This window comes from Natator depressus, chromosome 20 (assembly GCF_965152275.1).
Source record: "Natator depressus isolate rNatDep1 chromosome 20, rNatDep2.hap1, whole genome shotgun sequence".
In the NCBI taxonomy this organism is placed as follows: Eukaryota; Metazoa; Chordata; order Testudines; family Cheloniidae; genus Natator; species Natator depressus.
This window is the reverse complement of record NC_134253.1, coordinates 4357407-4383422: the sequence shown is the minus strand read 5'-3', so window position 1 is coordinate 4383422 and position 26016 is coordinate 4357407. Positions and strand designations below refer to the sequence as shown.

The 26016-nt window shown below is 46.0% G+C and overlaps 1 protein-coding gene across 1 annotated transcript in view; it reads left to right on the top strand.

Moving 5' to 3' along the window:
• Positions 1–10643: 10643 nt before the first annotated feature.
• POU6F1 (POU class 6 homeobox 1) overlaps positions 10644–26016 on the top strand; it is a 31456-nt gene continuing 16083 nt past the window's right edge. Inside the window, exon 1 of the mRNA XM_074935228.1 lies at positions 10644–10771. The gene's annotated coding sequence lies outside the window, so the exon portion shown is untranslated. The remainder of the gene's footprint in view (positions 10772–26016) is intronic.

Here is a 26016-nt window from a genome sequence, read left to right as displayed (position 1 = left end):
GTGAAGTCTTTAAATTAAGACAGGATGACTCTAAATAATAAGCTCTGGCTCAGCCACAAGATACAGGCTTGATGCAAGAATCACTGGCTGAAATTCTCTGGCCTGTGTTATACAGGAGGTCGGACAAGATGATCATAAAGATTCTTTCTGGGCTGTAGTTTCCACTGGATGCATCCGATGAAGTGAGCTGTAGCTCACGAAAGTTTATGCTCTAATAAATTTGTTAGTCTCTAAGGTGCCACAAGTCCTCCTGTTCTTTTTTTCTGGGCTTACAGTCTATGAATTTGTGCTTCGCTTTCCCTATAAGGAGAACAAGGACAGGATCACCATAAAATGAGGTTATGAAGCGTAATCTTTCAATGTTTGTCAAGAGCTTTGAAGAGGGAAAGTGCTAAATATTGTTACTAATGAATTCTACCCCAATTGGCTAATGCAACCCTTTCATTTACACCCAATCTTGGGGTACTCCTCTTTGGAGCATAGAAAGCCTGAACGCTGGGTATAGCACAGGGCAGTAAACGGGCAGTTGAGCAAATCTGAAAAAAAAATATCCATGTAACCTTCCTTTTTTTCTTTTTTTCCTTCTGAATTGGACGTAGAAAAAGCAGCCGTTTCTAAGTTCATGCATAAAAGATCAATGGAAACAGCTGATAACCTCCAAATATTTTTAAATTTAATTAAGCCTTAAGGCTGGTAAAATTTCATCAGGCACTAAGTTCTGTTCATTAGCACCAGCTAATGCTTTATTAGTTATTTTGTCCTGAGCTTTAGGATATGTTAGTTATTTTAAAACATATCCTCTTCGTTGTTATAACAGGAAGTTGGTTCCCCAGACGCCTGTCATACACCCTCATGGGACTCACTCAGGAACTGTGACCCCACACACATAAATGTCCCCAACCCCTCTTTATAAGGTGATTGCAGAACCCAGAGGTGGAACACACTTGCATCAATGTGATCGTACACAGGCAAATTTTGTGAAGGTAATTAATTATTGGAACAACTTACTTAGGGACATGGTAGTTTCTCCTTCCTTTGCAGTCTTTGTCAAGATTGGATGTCTTGCTCAGTGATAAGCTATTGCTCAAGCAGAAGTTATGGGCTTGATGCAGAAATTATTGTGGGAGGTTCTTCTGAGTTATATAGGAGGTCAGACTAGATTATCGTAATTGTCCTTTCTGGCCTTATAATCTATGAAATCCTGAATGGTTTGAGGGTGAGCATCCCATGGGAAGCAGCTATTCCCCAGCCAGTCTCTGCCCAGCTATGCCCCTTTATCCTACAACAACACAGTCTCAGTAGGGGCCGCTAGGAGATGATGCCTCTTTGATTCACTCCTCCTCTCCGCTTCTCACTAACAACAGGCCCATGTTTGCAGAAATGCAACAATTTTTAGTCCACATTGGAATTTTTCAAAGGGCGGGTCCATCCTACAGCATTAACTGAAATGATCCAACCTTGGATCACTGCCTTTGAGGTAGCCTATCACAAAGGAGAGTGGCCACACTGCAGTATAGCAGTTGGGTTCTGTAGGCATTGCTTAGATATTCTGCATCCACAGTGGCTCTGAATTCAAGCATTTGGCACCAAGACTTCTGGGGTTATGTATGAGCATGAGTCAGTGGCCTGGTGGAAAGGAACAATTGGGAGCTGTAATACAAATGATAAACAATCAAATGATCTAGGAGAGAGAAGCTCCTTTCAAATGGTCCCAGATGACCACAGCTATATCATAAGGTCCCTCCAGTTTGGTTTTGTTATAGTCAAGCTAAAGAACTGCAACATGCCAGGAAAGGTGGACTCTCAATACCAACCATTCAGCCAGTTCTTATCTCTTCTCCCAGCTTCTGTGTCCAAAGCCTTGATTATGCGCTTGTCTGCATCTCCCAGAAATGTCTCTATGTTTTCTTCCATGCTGCTTCTTATGTATGGTCCAGAGCACCCTTGCCTGAATTGAATTAGGCCCTCATTCACCAAAGCACTTAAGGACCAGCTGTACTTTGCTGAATTGAGGCCTGAGACCCAGATCCTTTGGTTCTGAGTGCTTAAGGCCTGATCCAGTGCCCACTGAAGTCAATGAATGGACAGAGTCCCAGTTGAGTTCAGTGGGCTTTGGATCAGGTCCTTCTTTATCCATAAGGCTGCTCCTCTTTTGTGCTCCTGATCCAACGAAGCAGTTAAGCACACGCAGAGTCCAAGTAGAGTAACAAAAAGGGTTTCTTCAGGTATGTTGGCAACAAGAAGAAAGCCAAGGAAAGTGTGGGCCCCTTACTGAATGAGGGAGGCAACCTAGTGACAGAGGATGTGGAAAAAGCTAATGTGCTCAATGCTTTTTTTGCCTCTGTCTTCACTAACAAGGTCAGCTCCCAGACTGCTGCGCTGGGCATCGCAACATGGGGAGTAGATGGCCAGCCCTCTGTGGAGAAAGAGGTGGTTAGGGACTATTTAGAAAAGCTGGACGTGCACAAGTCCATGGGGCCGGACGAGTTGCATCCGAGAGTGCTAAAGGAATTGGCGGATGTGATTGCAGAGCCATTGGCCATTATCTTTGAAAACTCGTGGCGAACGGGGGAAGTCCCAGATGACTGGAAAAAGGCTAATGTAGTGCCAATCTTTAAAAAAGGGAAGAAGGAGGATCCTGGGAACTACAGGCCAGTCAGCCTCACCTCAGTCCCCAGAAAATCATGGAGCAGGTCCTCAAGGAATCAATCCTGAAGCACTTACACGAGAGGAAAGTGATCAGGAACAGTCAGCATGGATTCACCAAGGGAAGGTCATGCCTGACTAATCTAATCGCCTTCTACGATGAGATTACTGATTCTGTGGATGAAGGGAAAGCAGTGGATGTATTGTTTCTTGACTTTAGCAAAGCTTTTGACACGGTCTCCCACAGTATTCTTGTCAGCAAGTTAAAGAAGTATGGGCTGGATGAATGTACTATAAGGTGGGTAGAAAGTTGGCTAGATTGTCGGGCTCAACGGCTAGTGATCAATGGCTCCATGTCTAGTTGGCAGCCGGTGTCAAGTGGAGTGCCCCAGGGGTCGGTCCTGGGGCCGGTTTTGTTCAATTTCTTCATAAATGATCTGGAGGATGGTGTGGATTGCACTCTCAGCAAATTTGCGGATGATACTAAACTGGGAGGAGTGGTAGATACGCTGGAGGGCAGAGATAGGATACAGAGGGACCTAGACAAATTGGAGGATTGGGCCAAAAGAAACCTGATGAGGTTCAATAAGGATAAGTGCAGGGTCCTGCACTTAGGACGGAAGAACCCAATGCACAGCTACAGACTAGGGACCGAATGGCTAGGCAGCAGTTCTGCGGAAAAGGACCTAGGGGTTACAGTGGACGAGAAGCTGGATATGAGTCAGCAGTGTGCCCTTGTTGCCAAGAAGGCCAATGGCATTTTGGGATGTATAAGTAGGGGCATAGCGAGCAGATCGAGGGACGTGATCGTTCCCCTCTATTTGACATTGGTGAGGCCTCATCTGGAGTACTGTGTCCAGTTTTGGGCCCCACACTACAAGAAGGATGTGGATAAATTGGAGAGAGTCCAGCGAAGGGCAACAAAAATGATTAGGGGTCTGGAACACATGACTTATGAGGAGAGGCTGAGGGAACTGGGATTGTTTAGTCTGCAGAAGAGAAGAATGAGGGGGGATTTGATAGCTGCTTTCAACTACCTGAGAGGTGGTTCCAGAGAGGATGGTTCTAGACTATTCTCAGTGGTAGAAGAGGACAGGACAAGGAGTAATGGTCTCAAGTTGCAGTGGGGGAGGTTTAGGTTGGATATTAGGAAAAACTTTTTCACCAGGAGGGTGGTGAAACACTGGAATGCGTTACCTAGGGAGGTGGTAGAATCTCCTTCCTTGGAAGTTTTTAAGGTCAGGCTTGACAAAGCCTTGGCTGGGATGATTTGATTGGGATTGGTCCTGCTTTGAGCAGGGATATTCTGATATTCTATGATTCTATGATTCTATTCTATGATTCCTGTTACCCTCAGTGGGATTCCTCATGTGTTTAAAGTTAAACATGCACTTAAGTGCTGTCTGGGTTGGATCTTGATCACACTGAGATGAACGTTGGGACATGAGAAAGCTCAGCACCTTCAAAACCTAGAGAACTGAAACAAACCATGTGCTCTGAGGATCAGCTATTGTGTGCCTACCTGTTATCATAACTCTGGTCTGATAGTCACAAAGTCAAAGATGCTAGAACAGAATTTATAGTCAGAGGCCCAGGGGTAGGTGAAATAAAGGGCTTGTAACTATTCTCCCTTAATATGACTATTAGATTCCACAAGTACGAATCTTCCTCCTTCATAAATAGAACAGATGAATATTTTATATTTTGGGCATGAGTAAAAAAAATGCCACTTTCTGTCTTGACTCTTATATGCAAACTTTCCTGATGCTGTCCGCTTTGGGGTGAAACCCCCCACTCCACCACGCACACACCTTTTATCAAGCTAATTCTTAGGCATCTCAATCAACAATTGCATTGCTTTCTCACTGTTTAAGTGAACTTCTCATGAATAATGTACATGGCTACTGATGAATATGCACATCAGTTGCTATGCCTGTGAGGGCTTTATAAATAATTTATGAGCATAAAATGTTCTTCACCTTGTTACTGTACAGGAACTATAAAAAAATATTTACCCTTTAAAGTGGAGGAGAGATCTGTGTAGATAGCTTGAAAGCTGCCTGTATAAAATAGCCCCAGTTTTACAGCACTAAAAATGTAAGCGGCGAGAAAGAGCGAGAGCAAAAGAAGGAATGAGCATCTCCATCAGGAGAAGTGTCAGATTGTTTTCCTGTCGCATACTAGGAAACGGTTTCTGAAATGGTGACTGAGTTCTGTCGTCTCTCTGTGAGGGCCCAATCCTGCAAGGTGCTGATTAAAGTTGAAAGTGATGAGTGCCCCCTATACACACTGAGATTAGTGAGAGAGCTCATCACTTGGAAGGATCGAACCCCAATTTATTTGAAAGAGCGTATGTTATTAATCCTGTTTCTGCTAGCCAGATTTCATTATACAGGAAAAGGGAAAGTGTGCATTCTTTTGGAGGGGTTTTTGATTTGGTTGGTTTGTTTTGAGTAGCCAAATTGATAAACTTTGAGCCTGATGTTCAGACTCCAACTGATGTCACCCGCCCTATAAATCAGGCCCAAAGGGTTTTGAAAAACTGAAGCACTTAAAATCAGAGGCTACTTTTGAACATTTAGCTGTGTGCCAGAGGACCATGCTTCCTGCCCTGGGTAATTCCAAATGGCAACGGGACAGTTTTCCTAGCACAATGATGATACAATACAAATAAAATGCAAAGTAGATGAGTATAGGTTCCGTTTGGTTTTGGCAAAGGATAAGTCCAGACCTGAGCTAGAGTTACTTATCTACTTTACTGGATAATATTTAACACTGGCGAACAGTGACACTGAATTGGACTGTTTCTGTTGTTTCAACTTGAAAGAAAGAAAATCATGCCTGTGAAATCCCTGCCCCTGCAAACAGCCATGAGTGTAACTTTACTCATGTGAGTAGTTGAAGGTTAAAAGGAGTTGAGGATACCCAGTACCATGCAGAATTAGGCCCCTAATTAGTGTAAAAATAATTATAACAATACAAATTAATTGTCCATTGCCTTATGGCACCTCCTACTTCCAAAGGACAAAGGGCAAAATTCTAGCTCCATTTAAATCAGTGGGAGTTTTGTCATTGATGGCAATAGAGTGAGAGTTTCACCGCACATGAGTAAGCTAAGCCTCAAAACCAATGAAGTAGGGAAGTGTCTGAAACTGCAGTGCAAAATCCTGATCCTATTTACAGCCCTAGAGGAGAAAACTGAGAAGGGCTTGATTCAGCAAAGCATTAAGCACGTGCTTAACTTGAAGCATCTGCTTAAATCCCTCCCTTCAGCACTGAAGCATGTGCTGAAATAGCAAAAGTGCGTAAACCCATGGGATCTTTGTGTTTTGATAAATCAAACAGAAATGCTGGCTTTCTGTTGCTTGGATTTTGTGCTGTGGGGGGAAGGCAGGCCTCCCCAGAACCTCTGAGGGAAACGGGTTTATGGCATGATATTCATCACTTGTGGAACTGAAGGCCTTTCTGTAGAGAGTGAGATATGTCAGAGACCACGTAGTCAGTCAGTGCAAACACTGATCTGGTCCAGTGCTCTGTGTGGATAGGGAAGCTAAATCCTTAAGTCAGCGAGAAAGGAAAAGACAAGAGAGGTAGAATACTAATTTGGTCCTCTGTCATGCGTTCCTGCGGCCAGAGAAGGCACTGGAGGAAAGGGCATTTGACAATGATCAGCCAGACAGAATTTTATTCCCGCCAGCTATTCTTATCAAACATATGAATATCATTTTTTTCCCCCTCTAAACAAGCTGTTTTCCAAAGAAATAGTTCTGGAACTCGCAAAATCAATTCATCTTCAAAATAAATTAAAAATGCAATGTGTACCCTTTCCCCATATGTATTATATTAATAGTATGCCAATGTATGTAAATGAGTCTGAAATTCAACTAGATGGAAGTATTTAAATATTCATAATCACGGTACAGCATATGCAAACCAGATTCTCAACAGAATTGTACTGCGGAGTCTCAAATAGCTGTACTGAAGCAAAGCCATTTTAACATAACTGATTTGGTTATTTTAAAAAATGTTGTCACCATTGGTTGTGCATTTGTTAATATCTGTGCATTGGTATTACCATCTGGATCAAGCCTCAATTCAGGAAGCCATGTAAGCGTGTGCTTAATTTTAAATCCATCCTTAACTCCTGTTGAAGTCAATGTATTTAAGTGCTTTCTTGAATCAGGACCTCAGAGAGAACTGCTTACATAATATCATGTTTGCTGAGTTCCTCTACAAAATAGATTTGTTACTAATTAGTACTAAATATGATGTTATGCCAGTAGAGATGGGATAGTCTAGTTCAGCTTATTTTCATTCGAGAAACATTTTTGTATACAGAAATAGGATGCAGAATAAAGGGTAGCCCCCAAAAAATTACAAATAGTATTTATACATTTAAAAAAATGAATGCATCTCTTGTAAGTTGTGATATATATAAATTCACGTATATCCTGAAATGTATTTTAGAGGCACATTTTGAATATCTTATGGTGAACTCAGAAAGGTGCATTTTAAGGCAACAATTTAAAATTAATCCAATAGCTTCTCTGTGAAGAGAAACAGAAGCTGTAATTCTTTCTAATTGATCCTAGATGTGAAAGAATGAGGTAAAAATAATTCTTCATCGGACCATTTGTTGTTTGTTTTTAAGAGGCACCCGTAATTGAGACATGCCTTTTCCCCCTTACTTCTGCTTAAAGATAAGAAAGAAGTTATAATTTATCCAATTATACATTTTAAAACATGCACAATGCAAGATAATAATATACTTTCTGTTCTTTTGTAACGAGTCAAAACTAGCTGTAATTGGTCCATAAGTTGGCTTGTTTTGAAAAACCGCAAATATTGCATCTGTGCTTTTAATGAGGTATACAGTTAAAAGAGATCTTTGTGTTCCTTTTATCTGCCTCAAAATTGGTAGGTTAGATCTGAAATGGAGGAAGAATTCTTGTACAAAATTTGAAGTGAACTGGACAAAAGTTTCCTGAATGATCACACTCATAAAATACAGGTGCTCAATAGAATTCAGAAAGTCGTCTTTTATATATATATATATATTGCCACTTCAATAAAAGTAATCAGTGCATCACTTTCCTGAGTATGATTATTATCTGTTCACTTGATGATGCCCTTGTTGCTGAGCAAAACAAATAAAGACAGTCCCTGCCTCATATAGCATACAGTCTCAAAGTCAAAATTCACACCTAAATTGAATGACTGTGAAGTAACATTAGGAATGAATTTGGCTCCATGTGGATTAGAGGTAGCTTGCTATTTTACTAAGGTGCTTATATGGTCACCATTATCGTAAACATGCCACAATCTTTAATGTATTACACAACACCTCTGTGAGGTCAGGTACTATTACTGAGGCTCACAGCAAGGAGACTTGCCCAAGGTTACACATAAAGCCTGTAGCAGAGGTGGGTGGATGTTGAACCCAAGTCTCAGGTTTGCAGCCTAAGCACTGGGCTGAGCCAAGCTATAGCAATGCACTGAGTTAACAACCCAATTCCTTATCCCAACAACTATTAATCCCTAGGGTCTAGCTCCAAAATCCTTGAAGTCAATGTGACTCATTCTACTGACTTCAAGAGCTTTGTCTCAAGCCCTAGGAGAAAGCAAGTAACCTGGACAGCTAAGGAATGCAGGGTTGTTTGGCAGGCACATGTCATAGAATCATAGAACTCGAAGTGACCTTGAGAGGTCATCTAGTCCAGTCCCCTGCACTCATGGCAGGACTAAGTATTATCTAGACCATCCCTGACAGGTGTTTGTCTAAGCTGCTCTTAAAAATCTCCAACAATGGAGATTCCACAGCCTCCCTAGGCAATTTATTCCAGTGCTTAACCACCCTGACAGTTAAGAAGTTTTTCCTCAAGTCCAACCTAAACCGCCCTTGCTGTAATTTAACCTCATTGCTTCTTGTCCTATCCTCAGAGGTTAAGAAGAACAATTTTTCTCTCTCCTCCTTGTAACAACCTTTTATGTATTTGAAAACTGTTATCATGTCCCCTCTCAGCTGTCTCTTCTCCAGACTGAACAATCCCAATGATGCACAATGTTTAATTTCCTCCAGACTGCATTGCTTGTGAGGAGTTGATACATTTTATTCTCTTCACCAGGCTTTTTAAGTACATGCACAGATCTCTCCAACAGCACTCGCTGTGTTGGAAATCAAAGTGTGTATGAGCACAGGTCTGCCTCGGGGCATTTAGGCCTGTAGGTAGGTTCAAGAGGCCAGCCAGGATGGCCTTATAAATAATGGTACAACAGTGGTACTCAGACAAGGTTCAGGGGCCACAAGTAATTCTTTAATGTGTCTCCTGCAGCACTTTGCAGCATATGATATTAAAACACCCTGTGCTTTAATTATTAACCAATCTAAGTTATTAACCAATCAGGATGTTTTCACTATATTCTTGTTACAGTGTGTATGGTAACACCCATTGTTTCATGTTCTCTGTGTATATAAATCTCCCCACTGTATTTTCCTCTGAATGCATCCGATGAAGTGAGCTGTAGCTCATGAAAGGTTATGCGCAAATAAATTGGTTAGTCTCTAAGGTGCCTCAAGTACTCCTTTTCTTTTTACTATATTGTTAACCATGTGTAGGATACTTGATCAGTCTATATAAATATAGAGAGAGAGAGAGCGACTACTGTGGTTCTTTTGGGTAATGATCATGAATTTGGCTCCGGAACTATAATAGTCAGGGCAGGCCTTGTAGGACTCCAAATGGAGGGACAGCCAGGCCACAAGCTGCTTCTGGTCCCACTAGGGGTCCTCTGATTGACTTCAGGAGAGGATGATAAGAACCACAGTTAGTATGGAATGCAGGCTTCTTTGCATTCTGTGCTTGGAGAGTACTAGTACTGAGAGTAACAGTACTACACAATAAAGTGTAGCTCTTGCAACATTACTCTTGCAAAGTGCGGAAGGGACCTGCAATAATTGTGCTATTCCTCTCCTAGCCAAACCCCTGCTTTAACGTATATCTTCAAGGTTTCCAGTACCGTTAATGGACACCCTGACCCCCGACTGCTAACTAGGCTGGCCCCTTGGAACAGTTTTCATGGTACAGTATAGTTTTGTTTTTATAACAAGGGCGGTGGGTAGGGTTGCTGCCTCTGAGGTACAAAAACCAGGACATCCGGGAAGATCCTGATCCCATAACACTGGACAGCTGGCAGCATGTACTGAGGACCCTGACAGATTTCCCAGGACGGCTACCTCGAAAAAGGAACGATCCTGGGAACACCTGGATGGGAGGCAACCTTAGTGATGTGCAGATTTCCAGGTCCAAGCTATGCCCCATGAGAGAGCCAGATAAGGTGAGGAAACAGTCAGAGTCCTTTGTCCTGCCCCCAGGCAGCTCATGTGAATGCTATTCTTAATGTATTAATTTATTATTATGAAATGCTGCATTAGGGTTTTGATGAGCTAGTTGAAGGGAGACTGGGAGGAACGAATCAGCAAGTCAGGCCTACTTCGCCCGGCTCTGTCGGTGGTGACTTGCTGTATGACCTTGATGGGGGGCAGTGGTTTCACACACACCCCCTCCCACCCATGCCTGAGATTCCCCCCACTGGGCTTCATGAACCAGCTCATGTTTGCCAAGTGCTGGGAGGGGAAACGCAAAGTGTCTGATACCAAAGGGGCACTTTTTAGGTTGGGGTGGTGGTGGTGGGGGGGTTATACAGGGAGATTTGGGGGGCGGAGGGAGGGTTGTTACAGGAGGGGGGGTCCTGCGCCCCCTCGAGGCCGCGGCCAGCTCTGCAGCCTGCGGGATGCGGCAAAGGCCTTTGCATAAATTATGTTCATGACGCAGCAGCTAAAAAAAATCCAAGTAACCAAAAAAATCCCCTTCCCCCGCCGCAACCCCCCGAGCGGGGGCCCGGGGCTGAGGCGGCTGCAAGCGGGGGAGGCCCGGCGCAGAGCCCCGGGGGTCTCGGTGCAAGGGCTGGGCTGGGCAGGCGGAGTGGGGGGGCTGCCGCCTCCTTCCCCCCCCCTTTGTGTGCAGCAGTCTCCGCTCCGCTGCTGTGAGATGAATTGTTAATTATTCCCAGCAAAAAAGCGGCTCCGAGCCCCGGCCCGAGCGGGGGGCGAGCGGGTGCCGGCGCGGTGAGTGCGGGGCCCGGGAGAGGGGGTGCGGTGGGGCGGGCAGGGGGGGCGGGGGGGACCCGGTTCGGTGAATATGCAATGGTCTTAATTAGCATAATTTATATATTTATGATAAAGAGAAAAACCGGGGCCGGGGCCGCTGCGAGCGGGGGAGCCGGGGCCGGGGGAGCCCGGGGAGACTGGGTCGTGGGGAGACGGGGATTGAGGGGGCTGGGGTTGGGGGGGGGAAAACCGAGGAGCCGGGGTTAAGGGGAGCCCCGGGGGGAGCCTGGAGGTCAGGAAGCCGGGGTTGGGAGCCCCTGGGATCGGGACCCCCAGGGGTCGGGAGCTCAGGGGGTTCTGGGGTTTGGGGGGAGCCCCGGGGAGTCGGGGTGGGGGGAGCCCCATGGATCGGAGCGACCTGGGTGTCGGGCGCTGAGGGGACCCGGAGATCGGAGGAGCCAGAGGCTGAAGGGGATTGGGGAGCCGGGGTTCGAGAGAGCCCCGGGGATCGGGGGCTGGGGGTGCTCCGGGGATCGGAGGAGACAGGGGTTGGGGGGACCCGGAGATCGGAGCAGCCCCGGGGATCGGAGTCTGGGGGACCCCCGGGGATCGGGGGCTGGGGGGGACCGGGGATTCGGAGGGGATCCGGGCATCGGGGGAGACAAGGGTTGAGGGGACCCGGAGGTCGGAGCACCCCCAGGGATCGGAGTCTGGGGGACCCCCGGGGATCTGGGGCTGGGGGGACCCGGGGTTCGGAGGGGATCCGGGGATCGGGGGAGACAAGTGTTGGGGGGACCCGGAGATCGGAGCAGCCTCGGGGGCTGGGGGGACCCGGGGGTCGGAGGAGCCAGGGGCTGGGGGGGCAGCGGGGAAGGGACCGCGGTAGGAGCTGCCCGGATGGGGCAGCGGGGGCCGGGCTGTGCCCGCCCCGGGGGGCGCTGTGCTGTAGGCGGCGAGCGGACGGCGGGGCCCGGGGGTGGGGTCTCAGGCTGCACTGGGGACTGCCGAGGCACCGGCCTGGGGGAGCAGCTGCTGGGGCCGGGCCATGGGGCTGAGCTGCCTGATTGGGAGGGAGACGCGTTGCAGGGACTGGGGTACTGGGGCTTCTCCTCCCTGCCGGGCTGTGTCTCATGCCTGGCTGGGTGGGGTGCGGCTGCCCCCTGCCCTTGGGCCCTGGAGCCCCCTGCGCTGGGGGCTGGAGCCCCCTGGCTGGGTGGGGTGGGGCTGCCCCCTGCCCTTGGGCCCTGGAGCCCCCTGCGCTGGGGGCTGGAGCCCCCTGGGTGGCTGGGGAGGGGCTGCCCCTGAGGCTGAGGAATATGTTACTGGGGCTAATTGCCACAAACTGGGGGTTTGTATTATCTCTGTCCAGGACCCCTTTAAGCATTCCCTGAGCTAGGTGCCCCTGTAGGGAGAGGGGCTCAGAGTCAGAGAGAAGTGTCTCCTGGGGAAGTGCCTCTATGCCTAACTCTGCTACTGCCATGCTGGTGACCTTCAGCAAGTCACGTCACCTCCCTGCCTCAGTTTCCCTGTCTGTAAAATGGGCACAAATGATACTGACCTCCTTTGTAAAGCACTTTGAGGTCTACTGATGAAAAGCGCTAGATGAAAGCTGGGTATTATTGCTAGTGCTAATTTGCACCAGAGCAATGGAGGATAATGGTGAATTTGATGGCACCCCAAACCCACAGGCTGGCAGGCACCCTGGACAGCAGTGGTCAGCATGACAGACACCCCAGTAGCTAAATATGTGTTCCTGATTTTTTACTGGGGTCTTTAGGCATTACTCCGACACAAATAAATACGAATTACCAAAGGGACTGGAAACAAAAGATTCTGGAGTTGTCTTAAGGCTGCCTTGGCTGGGCTTTGTATAGGGACAGCGGCGAGCTCCATGTTCTCATCCCCTCAGGATGCTAACCAGGTACAGCTGCCGCTTCTAATGGTAACGATTGTACTTGCTTGTGACAAGGTGTTAAGACGCAGGCTGCCCTTCCCCCAGAGACAGCACTTATACGTTAGAGATGGAAAGAAGGAGCAGGCTGACCCAGAGGCGGATTGAGTAAACGGACTTCTTTATTGCAGTACTTGTTCCCCTCGACCCAGTTGTCGAGTAAGCCCTGAGTTAATCACGTCACATTCTTTTATCTAAGTTAATATGTAAACACCCACATTTACTACAGCGCCCCAAAACCTTTATTTAATAATATGAACGCCCACATAATGAATATTAATAGTTATATACTGAATATAATTATACCCTCCCGTTTACTGTTTACAGCATTAAGCATATTGTACAGACATGTCTTTACCTTGAAGGTACGTTTCTTTGCAGTAATTGTAGCCACAAGTTCCCTTAATCAGCAGTTCCCAGGGGAGGGAGGAAGAGGTAGGGTGACCAAACAGCAAGTGTGAAAAATCGGGATACGGGGTGGGGGGTAATAGGAGCCTATATAAGAAACAGACCCAAAAATCGGGACTGTCCCTTTAAAATCGGGACATCTGGTCATCCTGGGAAGGGGCCATGACCCTGAGCTCGTTTATGTAGCTGGGAGAGGGGAGATAACACTTCTTCACACAAAGATCCTTCAGACAACCATATTTCTCATGCAACTGCAAGGCTTATCTATCCTTAACAAGCAGAAGGGAAGGGAAAAGGACGTCAGCTTTATCAAGCGAAGAATCAGTGCTTGCATGTGCCTCGCTCCCTATTACCATGATAGCGGCTACCCAGGTCTTTACTTAACGCTTACATACCCCAACATTATATATTAAAGGCTTTAAATACTAATAGACCTTGGTAGTAAGAGTTGCTTGACCAGGAAACACCTGTTGAGACAGATGTCCTGCCAGTGGGGGGGTGGGGGGGGGGCGCGATCAGGGCCATGGAAATGCCCGGCAATACTGCATTTGACGCACTGAGCAGTATGACCTTCCACCCTTGTCTCCAAGGAGCTGGCTTTATTCTCTGTCTCACCTTTTGTAGTCAAAGTGACCAAATGTTTTTGGGCATGAAATATTAAGAAGAAACCAGCCGATTTTTCTCATGCATTCCCATCACAATTATGCACATGGTGGTGGTGGTTTTACCACCCGTACTACATAGGTATCGATTGGGGAGGGAATGTTAGGTTTCTGCAGGATTACTCAGGTGCCACCCTGTTGGAAAGCTGGGAGATGTGCATTTTTTTAGGTTAGGCTTGCTTGGTAGGTGACATATTTTTATGTTGGCAGGACCTGCCGGAATCAATATTATGAACTTCCTTCACAACTGATAGACTGAGTTTATGGTTAATGTACTGGACTGGGATTCAGGAGATCTGAGTTCTGTGCCTGGCGCTGCAGTAGGCTTCTCACCTGACCTTGGGCGATTCACTGAATCTCTCGATACCCTAGCTGTAAAACAAAGATAGTAATACTTCCCGCCCTCTCAGGAGAAAGTAATGAATGTGCAGTCCGGAGATACTTGTAAACAAATACGGCTTCCAAGACCACACTGACCGAATTCAGGAAGATGTCAAGCAAACATATTATTAGGATTTGTATTACAGTAGAACCCTTTGTGTTGAGTGTGGTACGAACCCATAGGGAGAGAGTTTTTGCCCTGAAGAGCTTACAATCAAAATAGACAAAGGGTGGGAGGGAAAACAAGCCATGGGGCAATTAAGTGATTTGCCCCACGTCATCCAGCAGGTCGAGGACAGAGCTAGGAACAGATCTCCTAATCCAGTGGGTCACACTGGCTCTCTAATAGAGTATCATCCTTATTTCGAAGGTTGCAGTGATTGTAACAAGGGAAAAGCAGGGAAAACAAACGTTTATTTTAAAGGTACTAAGAGGGTTTGGCAAATAAATGGGAGTTAAACCCAGAAATTGGCAGGAGTTATTGAGTCACGTCTGGCTTCTTTGTTTTTTAATGTATTTAGTAAAATGTTCTGGATGGAGATGAAAGCTCCCTGTTCGTTACTCACTGCTCCACTTGCCTTGAAACGGGAATGGCAAGTGTTTCAGTAAAGGGATTGGCAGGTTGTCTCTGGCTTTCCTTGAAGTCCCAGTTATGGCAACAGGTTCTGGAGTCTGCCCATGAGCAATCAACTGCAGGATCAGGGCTAAAAAAACTGCCAACCAACTACTGGCAAATGCAAGTGACCTCTAGTTCCTTTGCACAGATGCCAGTAAGTACGTCAACGTAAAATAAGGCATTCTTGTGGGTGGGAGGTGCTCTTTAAAGTTTGCAGAAGCTGCACATGCTTTGCAGACATGAATTCCCTCTTGTACTTTCTTCAGTCCTGAAACTCAGCTTGAAGCCGTGGTTCATTACAGGCAGCCCTACGGCCCACTGCTATTTGTCTCAAAGTACATTTAACAGTAACCAATTTGTAATTCTTTCTGCTGACGAAACTGTCATCTTAGGTCAGCCGAGCAGCCTGATCTGATGACAGCCCACTTTATAGCAGCTCAGTACAGATTTTTATAGCTTTACGGTAACATTGGAGCGGCTGTCCTTTATGTGTCACAAATGAGTTTTCATTGGCTTGGCTGGTGGAGTTAGCTGGCTCGGCCCAGCCCTGGCACAAGCTTTCCAGGAAAGAGGCTCACTCCTCTTGTAGGAGATAGTAACCAAGAGCTTTGGGGAGCAGCCGTATGTTCCAAAGTTATCCTGGTGGCAAAAATCTCTGTCTTTGAAGATAGTATCAGAGGGGTAGCCGTGTTAGTCTGTGTCCACAAAAACAACAAGGAATCCGGTGGCAACTTAAAGACTAACAGATTTATTTGGGCATAAGCTTTCGTGGGTAAAAAATCCCACTTCTTCAGATGCATGGAATCGAACTCTGATCAGAGGCTGTCTCTGATTTTTCATTACCCCTCCCCCCCATCTTTAGGAGTTTAAAAATAGCCATAAAACTTCACTCTGAAACGTGGCAAGCAGGGCGCATTCCCCGGGGAGCAAATGCACATTTTCAGAAACATTGGATTGGCCATTTTGAAGCTCCCAAGCACAGAACTGACGTTTCCCCCTATTATATAGAGTGGATTTTGGTTGTGGTTTTATTTTTACCTTCGGAAGGGGGAATCCAGTTTTGTTTCAGCAAACCGTCGGGGGCTGTCCTGTGATGGTTACTCATAGAACAGTTGCACCCTATGTCTGATGCTCAGTTCACTAAGACCACTTTGCACTGTTCTGTTGCAAATGGGGATTTCAAATGAGCATACGTTACATTTACTTGCCTCCTTGGAGAGCCACAGTGATGGGAAGGGGCATTACTGTAAATGAGAATCAAGCCATGCCCGTTGCTCTGGGAATAACTCTTGTGCTACATTAAGGGATGAGTAAGGGTGCTGGAAGTTTGCCCTGCTGTTGTGCCTAGATGTGTGTGTGCATGTTTCTAACCTTTAACCTCTTTGCGAATCCCAGTCTCAGGGCTCGTCTTAATCACGAGTAAACGTGATTTAGAGTAGTTGAGTTAGGCAACATGCTGCAGAGGAAAGGATGGGCATGCTGTCCTCTGGTCATATGCTATTCCTGGCTCCGCCACTGGCCTGCTGGGTGACCGCAGGCAAGTCACGTCGCTGCCCCCTGCCTCAGCTTTCCCATCTGTAAAATGGAGATAATGATACTGACCTCCTCTGTGAAGTGAAGATCTGCTGATAAAAAGTGCTGCAATATTATCGTTGTTTTATTATATTAGAGTGAGGCTGGAAAGGACAAATTGGATAAGTACCCAACATGTGATTTCAGTGGGAGCTATGTGTCTAAATACCTCTGAGGATCTCAGCCTTAAGTGCTGAAGTCACTTTTTAAAAATGGGGCTTGTGCTCCTAAATGACTTAGGAGCTTTGGAAATTGTTGCTCATAAATCCCCATTTATATAGACTGTAACTCACATGAGCATCTGCCTTCGAGCAAGATTGGCTTGTTTATTTTTATGAATATTTATTTAGAATTACACTAAACTGGGATTTAAGACTGAGGTGCCTTTTCTTTTCTACCTGGACACTGCTTCAGACTGTAAGAAACACTGTGTGATTCAGCCATACTAAACGGGGGCCTGTCCTCTAGGGATCTGATGCTGTAATTGAATCTTTCTCTCTGGGGACCTGATTCCAGGATCAGAGCTTAGATCAGAACCGTAGGAAGAATGGGCGAGTGGATTGAGAAGGAGCCCAGGGTTTGTGTGCTCCTGAGTTCTAGTGTTCATTCTGCCAGTGATTCACTGTGTGATGCTAGACAAGTTACTCCTTCTGCCTCAGTTTCCCCTTCAGTAAATGCAGTTGGTAATATTTGCCTTCCTCTGAGAACATTGTGACGTTAATTGTGAAGTACTTTGAGATTCCCAGAGGAAAAGGTTTGGTCAAAATGCAAACAAAGGTTTAGTGTTTTGTGGGGGAGGCTGTTGGGGGGAGGAATTAATTGCAAAACCAGGTTGAAATGTCCTTAATATTCTGAAAACGAATATGAATGGAAAAGAGGGAGATTAAACATGAGGCACAACATTTGTGCTTGGACCCATGTGATGATGAATGGCTTTTTATGATTAAATGCAGGGTTTAATTTAATTAAATTGCAGTTTAGACCTTTACGTAGCTTCATTGGAAAAGCAAATGTTTGTGGTCTTTGTGAGTTCAAGTTTGTCCATTTAATTGATCTCTCAAGAGATACAAGTGCAACCAGTCTGGAAGATACAACAATCCCTGCAGACCACTTAAAGTGTTAAACAGTGAGAATAAGGACTTGTCTACAGGGAGAAACTGACCAGAATAGCTATTGTGACATAAACTACTCTACAAAAGCAGTTGTGGTCCGTTTCCTCTTGTAGACAAGCATTTAGTCACATACATGTGAAGGAGGGGAGGGATAGCTCAGTGGTTTGAGCATTAGCCTTCTAAACCTAGGGTTGTGAGTTCAATCCTTGAGGGGGCCATTTGGGATCTGGGGCAAAAATTGGGGATTGGTCCTGCTTTGAGCAGGGGGTTGGACTAGATAGATGACCTCCTAAGGTCCCTTCCAACCCTGATATTCTATGATTCTAAGAACCTTTAACTCCATGAATTTTGTGCTGAATGGCTTTACAAATTGGGAATACTGATTTAGTTGGGGATCGGTCCTGCTTTGAGCAGGGGGTGGGACTAGATTACCTCCTGAGGTCCCTTCCAACCCTGATGTTCTATGATTCTATGATACTACAAAAATGAGAGGCAGGTTTTCATTTGGCATGAGTCAGCATAACGCCACCGAAGTCCGTGACACAATGTCACCCTGCACCAGCCCTAATACGAGCCTGAGTGACTGCGAAATTGCTTAATGGGCTCGATCCTGCAAGATATCAAGCACTTTGTTCCCAATCTATCAGAGCGCTTCAGCACATGCTTAACTTTAAGCATATGAAATCACCCGCCTTGCTCAACGTTAAAACCTCGTGACGTTCTTAAGTGTTTTGCTGTATGGGGACCAGAGTGCATGATTGAACCCCTAACTCTGGATGGCAGAAGTGGGAGGCTCAGCAGTCTCAAAGCTTCTAATGCCTCATGTCTCAGTCTCCTCTTGTGCTGTTAACCACTGGTGCAGATATCAGCACTGTAATTTCAGCCTTTTGTAACGGGTAACCTCTTTCCCTAGCCCCCTTAATACTGAGCCCCAGTGCATTGTGGCTGCCCATTTTCCATTCAGTGTGTGCATGATCTAACCCACAGTTGTACTTAGGATACGCTCCCTGATGGGTTAGCACTGGTGTAACGGGACAGGAAGTGGTGGTCAGCAATGGGGTAATCACAGTCTTGCCTTGGCCTAGTGAAATCGTGCAGTGTCCCAGAAGGTTGGGGCTAGTTGCCTTACAGTAGAACCCAGGGTCCATTTCAGATTGGTAGGGAAGATGGTTCAGATTCTCCATGCCTCAGTTTCCCCATCTGTCAAATGGGGATAATGGTGCTGACTTCCTTTGTAAAGTGCTTCGAAAGCTACGGCTGACAAGAACTATTATCATCATTAGTTACTATTCCCTTTGCTTGCAGGCTAATGGGCCCCTTCCAGTGGGGTCCAAACTTGCTCCCATCGAATCAATGGGAACTTTGTCATTAACTCCAACAGAAACAGAATTTAGTTGGTAATATTGACATTTCTGTGGCACTCCCCACTTTAGTACCTGAGCATATAACACACCTCAGTGCAGGAGCCCTCACAGTACTCCGATGTGGATGGGCATTAATTTTTCAAAGGTATTTAAGGCACCTAAAGATGCGGATGGGTGCTTAGTGGGATTTCTAAAAGGCTCATAGCACGTTACTTATCTAATTCCCATTGATTTCTCTGGGAGTTGGGGGCCCAATTAGCTTAGGCGTTTTTGAAGACAACACTAGGTACCTATCTGTGTCCGTAGATGCCTAAGCACTTTTGAAAATCTGACTCTTCGGACTTCTCACCTGTGGCATGTTTGTTCAAAGTGAGATTCCCACTGGAATGGTATCCAGGCCGTCACATCTCTGACTCATCAACACTAGTAATTAACACATCAGTTATAGTCACAGTGAGAACTGGAGCTTCGTAAATCACCTTCTCCCTCTCTTTTCCAATTCTTTTTTATTAGTAGTAGTATAATTTAGTGCATTTCAGTTTCTCGTCACCATCTGTTGTGAAATGGCTGTTTTCGTGCTGCGTGCGCTCAGCACCACCATCTGGGCACATGATTTGTCCCATTGATTGCAAAAATGTGCGAAGAAGCAAAATGAAATGGTACGACACACTCGCAGAATATCTGCTCAATGAGCGCCAGCCCGTGAGGAAATCCAAGCCATGCCACGGAACTGCACTGAGCTTGACATTATGAAATGTCTGTTTAATCGTCCATCACGCTAATGGGTCTTTTTGCACCACACTGAGAGAGATCTCGGCTTCTCTTCTCTGCCCATTATTTGACTCTGCTGCACTGGGAAGGCCTGAAAAGATCGAAGTATCCTGCTCTGATAAATACAGTAGATAGAACCTGATTAGTGAGTCTTGTTCACTCTTGTTAGACTGTACCTGAGATTCTGAAAGTGGCTCTTCATCTTATTTTGTTGCTGTAGATCTGTGCAGAGATAAACTTCCCATAAGCCGCAAGTATGTTTCCCGTCTTGAGCTGCTCTTTGCTGCAGTTTTTAGTGTTACTTTGATCAGCAAAACTCCAAGGCTCTGTTGAAAGAGGCCTTTTTTTTTTTAATCCTCTGCACACTTTGAAGAAGGCATCTTGCACTGAACTTCATTCTGATCTACACAAAGTCCATTTTATACCTCTCTGGCAGGGCAAAGGCACCTTAAAGTGTGTGTAACTGTAACGGCTTATGCTGCTTTTTAAACACTCCATTGTGCCCAGGTGCCTCCTTGGGAAAGCGCATGGGATTTTGTTTGTTTTTCACCGTTTCCTGGAGACGTTCCTAAAATGCACAAACAGGAGGGATGTGACTGGGGAGCAGATGAATAACCTTGGGAGGACCAAGAGAGCTGGGGCATTTTCAGCACCAAGTTTTTTTATTTTGCAGCACAGCGAGTGAAATCATAGAAGCTGATCACGCTGAAGCATTTGCCCAGCTCCCTATGGGAGACAAGTGCACAAAACTCTCCCGACTCGTCCCAAGATTGTGCTTTGCCCAAAGCCGAAAAGCAAATGAGTACCCAGCATTAGAACTCAGAATTTCCTGGGTTCTATTCTTGTGATTTTTCTAACAGACCAGCTAATAACTGCTCAGTCCCATCTCCTGCCAAGAATGACACTTATTCAGTCACTAGAGAGTGTGTTTGGAATTATACCTTTCCTTAAACAGCTGTTCCTGGCGTCAGCGTTCACTGCAAAGGAAAGTTGCAGTGAGGCACAGATGTCTGGTTATTTTTTAAATATGCACTGGCTTTTTAGGAATGTGTCCACTGAATATCAAGCAGTCTCCCTGTGGGTGCCCAACACTGCCGCGATTTTTACCATTTTGTTGTATTTTTAAAATTATAGCAATCTTAAATTTTGAAATGAAAAGTCGTTTTGACAATTTCAGAACTTTTTAGTTGAGTGGAAAAATTTGTCGAGACTGGCCCCCCTTTCCGGTGAAAAGTTTTGGCTTCATTAAATGGGCAATTTCCGATGAAAACGTTTTCCATCAAAAAATTCCCCATCAGCTTTACTATGCTGTGAGATACACATTACCTGGCTCTTGATGGCAGACTCCCAGTGAGGGTTCAGTACATGAAGGAAGGCTCACCAGGAATCAGCAGCTGCATTTCTCTAGCCTCTGAGGGGGTGTCTACACTGGTATAATTTCCAGCTCCAGCAGACACGCCTGCACTAGCTCTGATCAAGCTAGTGAGCTATCAATAGCAGCGTAGCCATGGCTGGGAATGGGCTAGCTGCTCTAAATGCATACCTAGGATTTCAGATGGGATTGTACTCCGGGGGCAGCTACACCGCCCACGCAGGTGTGGCTATGCTAAATGCTATTTATCGTACGCGAGCTAGATCAGAGCTGGTGTGGGTGCCTCTGCCCAAGCTACAAGTTACATCTCCGGCTGCAGGGTAGACACACAATAAGGGTCAGTCCGCACACACGTTTTTTACCGATTTAACTATATCGGTTTAGAAACAGATGTAGTTAAAGCAGTAAAACCCTGTCGTGTGGGCACAGTTATACTGGTACAAAGGTGCTAAAAAAGGGCTTGTTCAGGCAGAAAAATTATGTGGCTTTATACAGGTGTCATTAAAGTGGTACAACCCCCTTAATGCAGTTCTACTAGTGTAAATGTGTTTCTGCCAGTATGGTTGGGTCCCATGTGGGAAGGGAACGGGGAGGCCAGTGTACACTACAAAAGCTCTGCCGTATAACTATATTGGCAAAGCCTTCTGGATGCAGCTTATACCGGCAAAAGGATACTTGCAGAGATGAGCTGCGTTCTACACAGGGGGATTGCTTGTGTGATGTATTTACAGTCTCAATCAACAAAGATCTGTAGTGTAGACCTGGCTGGGGAGTAGGTTATACATACCGGTGTATTAATCAGTTTAAAAAAAAACAACCCTTAAATGAAGTATGAAAACTGTGCGTAGAGCAGACCTAAGGTAAAATGACAGGAGTAAGCTTTACAGGTGTAAGCATCTTTATGTTATTTTATGTATTTGTGTTACCATAGCACCTGGAAACCACAGTCGTGGCCCTGGACTCCATTGTGCAAGGTGCTGTACAAACACAGAAGGAAAAAAAGACAGGCTCTGCCCCAAAAGAGCAGACAATCACCAGTATAACCGGATCCTGACCCAGGGATGATACCACTCTAACACTGTTGGTGCACAATCATGCCCCAACTCTAAACAGGGAAACCGGTATGCCTGTATGTACACCAGGCTGAAGTGTTGTGGATGGGATTTTTAAAGGCGTTCAGCATTGGATGGACCCCGATTCTAATTGAAGTCAGCAGGATAATTCTCAGTGGGAGCAGGTTGGGTGAATGCTGAAAATTTCCATTCTCTGCTGCTTAGGCTGATGAGCTGATACAACATTTCAGGCTGCTTTTAGAAGGTATTGAACAGAAACCCTCCATAAACAGAATTTGTGCCCGGGCAAACAGCGAACAGCCCAGCTAACAACGTCCTTAACCCTTTTATTTTTCGATAGCTAGCTAGCTAGCTCAATACAGATGTTCCTGCTGAGTTTGTTCAGAAACAGCTTGTTAATTGGTCTCTATACACAGCAGCCTTGGTATTGCTCATTGCTGTTTATTCACATCCTGCATTTGCAAAGCTGGAAGATTTTACTGCAGGTTTCATTATGCCTGTGTGCAAAAGATGTCTCCATCAAACAGTATTATTTAGTACAGCAGCAGCAGAGAAAGCCGGGACAAGGCTTGTCTTCGGTCTTGTCTGTACAAGCAAGCTGAATCTTTTTAACGAAAGGGGTGAATTTCAATCACGTTGTTGGTGCCAGTGCAAACCCCTATGTGGACTGTGATTTTTGGTTGAAAACGGGCTTATTTCGGTTTAGCTTAAAGGAATTTAAGGAAGTTAGACCAAACTGTTATAAACCACTCTGAAACCAAAACCAGAGTGTCCAGTTTAACAAACCAGTTTGAATTTGCATGTAGACAAGGCCTGATAAAAAAGATCTCTCCAGTGGACATTTCTCTGCCTTGACTACCTCCTGGGACAAACCAAATTCAGCCCTGGTATAAACAGGCTGAGTTTCCATTGATAAGCATGAGAACTGTGCTGAGTTATTCTGTACCGGGACTGAATTTGGTCCGATGCCTTTAAAAACATTGCAGCTTTATTTATGAAACCTGTTCTCTAATTGACGGGGGGGCAGATGCTGCCCCCCTACTCCAGTCTCTCTATGCCTCTCCAGCAGCATGGAGGGGTTGTGAATGAGCCGCAAAGGGCAGAGGAGAATTCCCCCAGCAAAGAGCTGCCATGTGCATAATTGTGCTGTTCCCCTCTTACCAGCTCAGCTGCAGGAGACAGAAAGGGGAAGGAGCCATAATGCTCAGTGCTAAGGGGATCCCGGGCGGTGGTACCACCTGAGAAAGGCTGCTTGAGGATAGAACAGCCCCTGGGGCTGCTCTAACTTATCCAGAGAGCCTTTCTGTGGGGTCAACGGTTATTTACGATTTGCATTATAGTAGAACCTGGAAACCGCAGGTGAGATAGTGACCCTATTGTGGTAGGGTCTGTAAAGTGAAGGATAGTCCCTGCCCCAAAGAGCTTACAGTCTCCTCCCAGAGACACACAGCAGGTCTTACCACTGCCAGGAGACCAGCAAACTGGTCACTAGCCACCACCCTGTCCAGCTCACAGATCTTCCCTTCCTGGTGGAATGACTGTACATTCGGCTCATCTCGTCTCTTCGTCACAGGAGGTTTTGCAGCTTTAGTTCTCTGCTTTTTCTTCCCACCAGCACGTCCCTGGTGCAGCAAGTGTCCCTCGCTCCAACTTTTCCTGCCGGTTCCTGTGCTCTGGCTGTAGGAGAACTAATTAACTATTAATAACGCCAGATGCATCGAAGAGCTACCTGATGGCCCCTGACTCTGTTCTCTGTTGCACTGGAATAAATTGTTAATTAAAGCAGGCACCGGCATCCCATGGCGTTTGGCTACTCTGAAGTCAAAGCGGGATTTAAAAACTTTTATCAGATATTACAGATCAGTCACTCGGCTGATCTCAATCAGTTCAGTCGCTCAGGCAGCAGGGTCTAAACCTATTAAAAGCCACCGAGCGTAGCGGAGAAGACGGCATTAGTTCTGGGCCGCGCCCCCTGGGATCTGTTTGAATGTTTAGGTTGTGATTCTCAGAGCCAACTAGGGGGATAGTTTTAAAGGGAGCTGGGCAGCTACATTTACAGTTTAGTGTGTGCAGCAGCTAGGAGTTGCGTAGTATCCCTTTAAATAGTTTGTGAGCCTTCTAATGGCGCTCACTGGGTTTTATGTTTCAGAAGCCAACAGGCTACTGCCAGTAGCGTGTATATGTGTATAGGTTGCTTGTTGTATATAGTTAGTAAACACAGTTACTCGGACTCCGCTGTGTTTCTGTGAGGTTCCTTCCTGTTACATTTGTTGTGTAAAGAGTGAAGGACGCAGTAATAATTCCACACACTGTTTAAAGGGTTACTACCCAGTTACTACACACTGCATATTGTAGCTGTGTCATTTTGGCCTCATTGCTGTTAACGGGCCAGGATTTCATCCTATATTATTAAAACGTGAGTGCACATCATAATAACATGCACACCCAACGTCTGCTCCAAGGTCCCAGTGCTAATCTTTAAAGCCACCTGCCGATCAGCTGTTTGGTGGGCCCTACCGATCAGCTTCTCCCTTTCCCCCCAGCACCTCCCGCCTGCTGCCGATCAGCTGTTCGGTGGTGGGCGGGAAGTGCTGGGGCGGAGAGAGAGGTGTGAGGGTGGGAAGAGATGAAGTAAAGGCAGGGCGCAGGCAGGGCGTGCTCAGGGAAGGGGTGGGGCCTCGAGGGGAGGGTGCGGGAAGCGGCGAGAGAGGGTGAGGCTTTGGGAGAAGGAGTGGAGTGGGAGTGGGGCCTCGAAGTGGAGCAGAAGAACATAAGAACGGCCATACTGGGTCAGACCAAAGGTCCATCAAGCCCAGTATCCTGTCCTCTGACAGTGGCCAATGGCAGATGCCCCAAAGGGAATGAACAGGCAGGTTATCATCAAGTGATCCATGCTCTGTCACCCAATCCCAGCTTCTGGCAAACAGAGACTAGGGACACCATTCCTGCCCATCCTGGCTAATAGCCATTGATGGACCTATCTTCTGTGAACCTATCTAGCTCCCCTTTGAACCCCAATATAGTATTGGCCTTCACAACGCCCTCTGGCAAGGAGTTCCAGAGGTTGACAGTGCATTGTGTGAAAAAATACTTTCTTGTGTTTGTTTTAAACTTGCTACCTATTAATTTCATTTGGTGGCCCCTTGTTCCTGTATTAGGAAAAGGAGTAAATAACACTTCCTTATTTACTTTCTCCACACCAGTCATGATTTTATAGACCTCTATCACATCCCCCCTTAGTCACCTCTTTTCCAAGCTGAAAAGTCCCAGTCTTATTCATCTCTCCTCATACGGAAGTCGTTCTATACCCCTAATCATTTTTGTTGCCCTTTTCTGAACCTTTTCCAATTCCAATATATCTTTTTTGACATGGGGCGACCACATCTGCACACAGTATTCAAGGTGTGGGCGTACCATGGATTTATATAGAGGCATATATTACATATATTTATAAAAATATGATATTTTCTGTCATATTATCTATCCCTTTCTTGATAATTCCCAACATTCTGTTAGCTTTTTTGACTGCCGCTGCGCATTGAGTGGATGTTTTCAGAGAACTATCCACAATGACTCCACGATCTCTTCCTTGAGTGGTAACAGCACCCCCAGGAAAAGCTGAAGGTCGGCATCCATGCCGTCTTGGACCATCGGAAAGGGACCCTGATTTTCAGAGAGTGCTGAAGGCCCCACTTTGGAAAAGAGGACCTTTTTAGGTCTCTCATGTTACGCACCCAGGAAAAAAAATCACTAGTCCTTTCAAGCCTTGAGGGTCCTGTGCCCAGGGAAGAGGCAGTGTTCTCTTTGGAAACAGCTGCTCTTTAAGGCTGGAATTTTCAGCGGGTTTATGGGAGTTAGACACATAACCCCCATGGACAGCGGGAGAGGAAAATGCCAGCCTAAAGAAATGTGTTGGCATGAGTCTGGTTTTCCAAGGAGAGGGAGAATGGTTTGATCCTGAGGGGTGGGTTTCGCTTTTCT